Here is a 7,143-nt window from a genome sequence, read left to right as displayed (position 1 = left end):
AAATTTCATCAAAATCGGTCCTTAACTTTTTGAGTTATGTTGATGACAAACAAACAAACAGACAGACAGACAGGGGTGAAAACATAACCTCCTTGGCGGATGTACAATGTAATTTATCTGCCAATCAGCCGAACAAAAGCTTTAAAACTGCACATTTATTATATTTCTGGGCGCAAACTTGATACTCTTATCCGTTCCTCTAGTTCTGAAACCCGAGTTGTTTCTTGAATTAATTCTATATGAAACTATACATGGTGGCATTTGGTCGAATTTATTGGCAATAATTTGACAAGTTTTTAAAAAATCTGACTAGATAAGGTTGACCTTTCAATATATTAGTAGAAATATGAAGTGAATATCATCATAAAAATAGTAAAAATACATTATATACTGTGTTTTTATCTTTTGGTGATAATTAAATAGCAAAGTCAAGATTATGCTAGTAGGAGTCATGTTCAATTACCTCTGCCAAGGAGGTTATGTTTTCACCCCTGTTTGTTTGTTTGTCTGTCTGTCTGTCATCAACATAACTCAAAAAATCATGAACTGATTTTGATGAAATTTTCAGGAACTGTCAGAAGTGGGCCAAGGAACAGATTATTAGTTTTTGGTGGTGATCCGGATCAATAATCAATCAATAATCAAAAATAAAAAACTAAATCATTATAGAATGAAAATTTAGGGGTGAAACGGCATTGGGTAGAGACTTTGCTGCCTTGGCGGAGGTCTGCGCTCTCGGAGTGCTTTTCTAGTTTACCATAATCCTAGATTTCATGACTGTTTTTGATACATCCTTAAAATAATCTTAAATTTTAGTGGTGGGTATGGCTTTGCATAAGTGATTTAGTGAATGAATTTAAAGGGTTCATTAGTAATTTTTTCCTTTACAGGTTGTTAAACTTATATTGCCCTTGACTTTTTCTCATACTTTGAGTGAGGTAAACACCATTGTTTGTTAGAAAAATATACTTTATAACTAGCTTTTCGTAATGTAATTGATTTGTTTGTTGGACTAATTTGGCAGTTTGTTTTCAAAGCAAAAGCTAAAACCGCATATGCCCAAATCTGAATAGATTTTAATTTGGCCTAGGGTGATTTAAAATCTGGATGGATTTCTATCTGGCCTGCATCATAAATATAGCTCATATGACAATAAAATTCTATTAAAACATAGATTCTTTCTTATTGATGGTTATAAAAGTAAAATGTGTATTAAAGTATTTTGTTTGCATAATTGTCAATGGCAGTACATATATCTTGTATCGGTACATTAAACACTTTTTAAATGATGAGTTTTTTACACACTAAAATAGCATAATCCCGAAGAAATTTAGTTTGCCGTGCACTCAACACACACAACTTATATTAAAATTTTAAAGTTTCCTGTACATTTGTGGCAAACTCCTGATCAAATTTTAAGTTTACTGCACACTGTCCTCATGCTTCTATTGAAATACCAAGTCTCTTGCACACTTTCTGCACACCGTTTGTACTCATGGAAGTGTGCAGTAGGTGTGCAGCAAGATTTTTACTGCACACTTCTGCACGCTCCCCAAAGCTGTCTACTGCACACTCTAGAGTGTGCTGTACATGTGCAGTAAATTTGCAGCATATGTGCTGCACACTTTTTAAATTTTGCTAAGGGTTACTTATCTATGTATTTCTGTCATGGTAGATCTTAATTATTTGATTTATATGTAAAATATGCTTATAATTTATTGTCACGTCCCTATTAATGCTGTTTATCAAGTACCGGGTACTCTACATGCATTGTCACTACAATGTTAAACAAATTTTAAAAATAATAATAATTCCAAAATTGAAGAAATGGTTGATTTACAAAGATTTATTGTGAAACAAGTTTTCCTTAACTCAGTACAAATACAAACAATGTCTATACTTTAGAATTAGTTGTTCAGGAATGAACTATATACAATATACAGGTAAATTGAATACAGCAATCTAAGGGCACAAACAGACATCCAATTAATATCAAACATTTGAAAACATATTGCCTTTCCCACCTGATAGTGTAAAGCAAGATCAAGGCAAATGTTTAAGTCCTTTGGTTTGTACTAGTGGTTTGTTGTATTCAGTCTCTGTTTATGCAGAGTGATCAGTCAGTCTCTGTTTATGCAGAATGATCAGTCTTAAAAGATTTCCAAACAGCAGTGGTTATATAGTTTGTATCCAACACCTCACACATAATGTCCTTAATATCCTTTGCACTGGCATGATTAATAAAGAGAGTATTCAAATCCATTCCATAAATACATTCCTTTTGACATTAACACTTCCATCAAGGTCATAAATATACAGATTGGCCTGTGCTGAATTGCATATATTTGCAGCAATTGTACCAACTGAAGTATATGATAGACCTCTTGTTGAGCAGGTATTTTAACTTTAAAGTAGATACTGGAACCACATTGCGAATGGTTAAACACACTTTTTTACTGTTCAGATTACATATTACAAAGAGAATCTATGCATGTCAAATCCCAGACAGTTTGGCTTTAAAACATCCCAATGAACTTGGTTTTAACATTGCTTACAAGGCAAAAGTAATATCTGAATTTTCTGATATAAATTTAAAGCTACAGGCGGACAAAAATAAAATCTCTAAATCACATAAGAGAGTGGTCATGACCATTTAAAACCTAAAAATCTAAACAATTAAAAAAAAAAAAAAAAAACACTTTGGCTTGGTCATGGTGTTTTCCAAACCTCTGAAAAGGACAAAACAATTGGTTATGTTGGTACACTACAAAAATTATGTCAGGGGACAGGGTGTGAATTCTTTAACTACACATTTGTTGTATTACAATTACCAAGCAACGTTCAGTAAAACCTACATGCAATATCCTACCTTGAAACTGTTCAGCTAATATTTTCAGTATATCAAGAAGCAATTAACAATTAGTTACCATACGATTTAGTGAAAGGTTTTCTATTCATAAATTCTATTGTTACAGTATGCAATTATGCAAGCAGGAATGTAGCCTTACTTTAACTACATCAGCAAACTTAGGGACCATTCCCACAGATATTTGGATCGATCTATCTCCCTGGGAAGTCTCACTAAATTGCTATCAAACTAACCGGATTAAACATCTGTCACGCCTAGTAAAACTGTTAGGGGGTAATTACCTTTACCCCTAGCTGATTCGGTAAGTGTGACAGACATTTCAGCCTCTTGAGCTGACTGCAATTTAGCGTGAATCCCCAGGAAGTTAGGTCGATCCAGATAGATCGATCTAAGTATGGGAATCCAGTCTTAGTCTAGATGGAGACAAGCATAGATGGAATAAGTAACTAACCTTCTGTGTATGGTTTCAAGTGAATATAACTAAGGCACCTTGGTTTTAAGCTCTTTCCCTTCCATTCTGCTTCTGGTCCATTTTTTTTACCCTAGAAGTATTACATGTATTACGAGAATTGTATGCAAGCAAGCCACAGTGGTACTATAGAGCTTTGATAATGTTTATTTTGACATGCTGAATTGCTAGCTACATTTTATTTTGCACCCACCCCCAATATACTACTAATATCTGTATCTTTAAGTCAAAATTAAGAAATAACAACTGTTTTTATGCAATTAATATTTCACAATAAAAACATTGTAAATACTTCCTAGAATTATAATGAATAACACTTTACCACCAAAACAGTGATTATTACTATTATTCTTGAATCTGTGCTTGCCATCTGACGAGATGGACCTTCATGATATGATTCTTACAAAAAACATGGACTATACTAACTTTGAATGTCAGAATGGAGTCATTAACAGTATAGAAAATTGTTTACCCTAGGAAAATCTGGTTTTTGGACAAAATGAACAGTTGTTCTTCCTTTGAATTTAATTTTAATCAAAATTGTATGAAATATGACAAAAATATATGCATTGAATAAGTGAACAAGTGGATGATGATTATGATTTACCTGTATGGTCCAATCCAATCTGTCTCTAGCTTGCCACTTTTCCACCCAACCTTATGAAAGTTTTTCTTCAGAACTTTCATTCCTCATTCTAATTGAAATACTACCACATTCTTTCCTTCCTTTGCCTCATACTATCTCTTGTTCTTTGGACGATAATTTTGACAAATCTTGTCAAATATTTCTGAAATTTTTACAAATGATACTTAACAACAATAAAAATCTGTCATAAGCCGATCAGTTGACTGTGTCTGATGAAAAGTATTTTCTTTAGACGTTATATTTGAGAAAACTGAAAAATTACACTGAAAACACTGGTAAACTAGAGGATCAGAGAGGCGATACCGCCTCCAAATATTGTACCACCAGCTGGAGCAAGCGCATTCGTATAGACCCCCACATACACAAAATAAGGGACACAGCCACCAGTTTTGTGCTTGACAAGCTTTAAAAATGCAATCAACAAGAATTTTTAAACTATTGCAAAAAATATATATGGTACAATCAAATTTAAATTCTTCGTAAGGTAGGTCAAGGGTCAATTTCAAGGTCACAGTAAATTGCCAGTATATGACTTGAATCCAGTTTTGGAGATAAAAGGGAAGCAAAATTTGCAAAATTCAGTTCATGGTGAAAAGTAGGTCAAAGGTCAATTTCAAGGTCACATTTAGATTGCCAGTATATGACTTTCTATTCAAGTTCAATAGTAACTATGGACCTATCTCTGCCAGTTTTGGAGATAAAAGGGAAGCAAAATTTGCAAAGTTCAGTTTATGGTGAAAAGTAGGACAAAGGTCAATTTTAATGTCACATTTATAATGCCAGTATATGACTTCCTATTCAAGTTCAATAGTAACTACGGACCTATCTCAGCCAGTTTTGGAGATAAAAGGAAAGCAAAATTTGCAAAATTCAGTTCATGGTGTAAAGTAGGTCAAAGGTCAATTTTAAGGTCACATTTAGATTGCCAGTATATGACTTCCTTTTCAAGTTCAATAGTAACTATGGACCTATCTCAGCCAGTTTTGGAGATAAAAGGGAAGCAAAATTTGCAAAATTCAGTTCATGGTGTAAAGTAGGTCAAAGGTCAATTTTAAGGTCACATTTAGATTGCCAGTATATGACTTCCTTTTCAAGTTCAATAGTAACTATGGACCTATCTCTGCCAGTTTTGGAGATAAAAGGGAAGCAAAATTTGCAAAATTCAGTTCATGGTGAAAAGTAGGTCAAAGGTCAATTTTAAGGTCACATTTAGATTGCCAGTATATGACTTCCTATTCAAGTTCAATAGTAACTAAAGACCTATCTCAGCCAGTTTTGGAGATAAAAGGAAAGCAAAATTTGCAAAATTCAGTTCATGGTGTAAAGTAGGTCAAAGGTCAATTTTAAGGTCACATTTAGATTGCCAGTATATGACTTCCTATTCAACTTCAATAGTAACTATGGACCTATATCTGCCAGTTTTGGAGATAAAAGGGAAGAAAAATTTGCAAAGTTCAGTTCATGGTGAAAAGTAGGTCAAAGGTCAATTTTAATGTCACATATAGATTGCCAGTATATGACTTCCTATTCAAGTTCAATAGTAATTACAGACCTATCTCTGCCAGTTTTGGAGATAAAAGGAAAGCAAAATTTGCAAAATTCAGTTCATGGTGTAAAGTAGGTCAAAGGTCAATTTTAAGGTCACATTTAGATTGCCAGTATATGACTTCCTATTCAAGTTCAATAGTAACTATGGACCTATCTCTGCCAGTTTTGGAGATAAAAGGGAACCAAAATTTGCAAAGTTCAGTTCATGGTGAAAAGTAGGTCAAAGGTCAATTTCAAGGTCACATTTAGATTGCCAGTATATGACTTCCTATTCAAGTTCAATAGTAACTATGGACCTATCTCTGCCAGTTTTGGAGATATAAGGGACTAGATGTTATAATTTTGGAGTTACCATAATGTGCCTTAAATTTCGTACAGAAAAAATTAATTAAAATAAAGAAAATGTCATTTTGGTCAAAATTCTTGAAATAGGAGGTGCTCTGAAGTTTCAGAAGTTCAAATTTGATGAAATAATGTCATTTTTGACCACAAGTTGTCTGCTTTGCCAAGCCTTATGTATTATTTTTCCAGAGTTCAAAATTTATTATCCATTACCGTACTGCACATTTTGCTTTTACCACCAATATGTACTTTTTGATACAGCGTAACTTGAAAACCGTATGGAATACAAAAAAACGGAGACCACTTCTAGTGTTGGGCTTTACATGCTCTACAAAATGCAAAAAAGAATGGGTCTCTAGCATTAACGGTTCCCGAATTAGAGACAGTTTTCAGTTTCGGTACTTTATGGCCGCTACTCCCGTGAAAATGCACCGATTGACCCCAAATTCACAGAGATGAAAGATGACACGAAGGGTTACACTTTCCAATAATATTATTGGTTAAGTCTGTGTGGTATCTGAATAACAGGGCAAAAAAAATTTTTTTCGTAAAAAATTTCATTTTTTTGAAAATTTTGGCCCATTTGACCTTAAAGTAGAGGTCAAAGGTCAAATCCAAGGATATATTTGAAATCTACACATATGACTTTTGGAAAGCCGTCTATAGAAATTTTTCCCATAACTCCTTCCGTAGGGTAGATAATTAGCATTTAATTCTGCCATTTTTAGACAAGGGTGCATTGCAATGAGTGCCACACCCAGACCCCAATACCGACAAAGCCCAAATTTTACGTGGAACGAGTTGAGATTATAGGTGACCTAAATCCATGAGATGGGTATGAGGGCCCTTACCGTCTAGGAGGAGAAGCGGTAACGGTAGCCGTCCAGCGGAGCCGGCGGAGCCAACGGAGCCGGCAGAGCCGGCGGAACGATCCGGACGGGACCGAAACCATGTGTACCGCCAGCGCTAACGCTGGTGGTACAATTAAATGATTTAAAATAGTTAAACATTAATAATTTTGTCAAATCTTGTCAAATATTTCTGAAATTTTTACAAATGATACTTAACAACAATAAAAATCTGTCATAAGCTGATCAGTTGTCTGTGTCTTTTTTTGAGTGTTAAGTTTATTGGAAATTGATAATCAGAAGTGTGACAATTGACCAAAACAAATATTTCAATATTGCAATATTGCTCTTGCTGCTGTCTTTCACTGCCTGCTTTTTTATGGTAAGGGTACTCTGGAAAGAAAGAACAACTAGAGGATCA

General features: G+C 34.2%; 1 long non-coding RNA gene across 1 annotated transcript; it reads right to left on the bottom strand.

The window, feature by feature from the left end:
• Positions 1-1,831: 1,831 nt before the first annotated feature.
• Positions 1,832-6,300, bottom strand: LOC147759522 (uncharacterized). Its single transcript, XR_015331536.1, has 3 exons — positions 3,946-6,300; positions 3,321-3,411; positions 1,832-2,729 (listed from the first exon to the last, which is right to left on the bottom strand). It is a non-coding gene; the product is annotated as an uncharacterized LOC147759522 (long non-coding RNA).
• Between the last annotated feature and the right edge of the window lie 843 nt (positions 6,301-7,143).

The sequence above is a fragment of the Lingula anatina genome, chromosome 10 (genome assembly GCF_051362555.1).
Source record: "Lingula anatina isolate TDL-2025a chromosome 10, LinAna3.0, whole genome shotgun sequence".
NCBI lineage: Eukaryota > Metazoa > Brachiopoda > Lingulata > Lingulida > Lingulidae > Lingula > Lingula anatina.
Note: the sequence above shows the minus strand (reverse complement) of the source record. Positions and strands in the feature narration are given on the sequence as shown.